We start from the raw sequence: 1,849 nt of genomic DNA on the forward strand, positions 1-1,849 counted from the left end.
GTGGAGAAGGACTTGGCTTCACTTGGCGTTTCCAATTGGCGTCAGTTGGCACAGAGGAGAAACGACTGGCGTGCTTTGCTGAACTCGGCCAAAATCGCTTAGGCGGTTACAGCGCCAAAAAAGAAGAAGAAGTTGATACACCTCGGCTTACCATCTAGCGGAAGGTTTCGGAAGGGTGAAAAAACATATATTTAATACTTGCGCCGGGTATTTAATGTTCGGCTCCGCCCGAACTTAGACTTTCTTACTTGTTCTATATGTTAATGGATATTGTTATCGGTATTTTTATCGACACAGTTATCGATATATAATCGGAACATGGAATGTGATCACATTACATGACATCACATCACCCTAGACCACATGATATGATGTGACATCACATGATGTTACATCATATAATATGATATCACATCACACGATATGCCCCGTGAAATCCTATGCCACATCATACTATATGGCATGACATCACATGATATGAAATCAAATGACTTGACATCACATGATATGACATCGTATAGCATGACGTGGCAGCACATCATATGGCATTTATTGAAATAAATTCTGTTAACGAAAATGATAAAGTTAGCGAAATTTATCGAATCATCAAAGTTTCTAATTATCGAAATTTATCGGTTATATTCCAAGTCCTGCCAAAGACCTTCAAAGATATAAAAAATTTAAGTCAAGGTTTAGTTCAAAAACAGGAGATTTTCCGGCAAGTAACATTATACACATTGTACATTATAAGTTAAACGACGTGCTAAGTTAGAAAACCTCTCCAAGGGCCTTAAAAAACTAGAAGAACGGTCGAATTTCGACAGTAGCTGGCACTCTAGTCCAATATTAATTGGGCTAGCAGTGAGTCATGCCCTAGTCTCATAGCTCATAATATGGTTGCCAATCATGAACTATATTTAGTAGATAGTATTTTGAGTCTTAACTTGAAGCAAGTTAATAGTTTTGCTAATGAATTGAACAGAATATTATATCTTATTTTTGTCAGTGATAATTTGAATTACCGAATTTGCGACTGTATTAACCCAATTACAGCTACGGTTAAACATCATATTCCACTAGTTATAAAGTAAGACTTTTTTTGTTTTTCCGCTACAAAGGACAAAAAATTGTCTTTTAATTACTCATTATGCGATTTTTTTTAGTTTTAATGAATTATTGTCGAATTAACTATGATGATTTGTTTACTAACCTAGACACTGCATATTGTTTTTCTATATTTAAGTCAATCTTATATGAACTCTGCCTGGATAATATACCGGTTAAAAAGAAAACGCCATATAAATTGCCCTGGTATTCAAAAGCTTTAAAAAAGCTAAAAGACCTTAAAAACAAATTCTATAAAAAATTTAAAACTTCAAGAAATCAAGTTTACTTCGTTGAGTATAAGCATTTCTTAAAGAAGTTCGATTCCAAGGCGAATTCATATAAGGTGGTATCGATTCAACAAATACAACAATTACCTGTATTTTGTTTTTGCTTTTAGCTGGTGATTGTCAAATTTCAGCTATTCTTCTCCGAATGAAAAAGGGCGACAGAAAATGCACACACTCTCACGTTTTCACTCACTCACTAGCAAAATATAAAATTTTGTTAATCAAACGCTACACACAGCTGATTAAACAATACCACCTTATATAAATTCGCCTCGTTCGATCCTTTAAACAAGACTCTTTACAGTAACTATGTTGATGACACTGAGTTGAATATTAAATCTAACCCCAAGTTGTTCTGGAACTACGTGAAATCAAAGAAAGGGTGCTCCAGCTTACCCACAGGAATCTTTCTTGGTGATAAAGCTGCGGAGACGCCAAGTGATGCGGCAGATTTG

The sequence above is a fragment of the Rhagoletis zephyria genome, unplaced genomic scaffold (assembly GCF_001687245.7).
Source record: "Rhagoletis zephyria isolate East Lansing unplaced genomic scaffold, Rhagoletis_zephyria_1.1 Rzeph_scaffold_02757, whole genome shotgun sequence".
Classification (NCBI taxonomy): Eukaryota; Metazoa; Arthropoda; class Insecta; order Diptera; family Tephritidae; genus Rhagoletis; species Rhagoletis zephyria.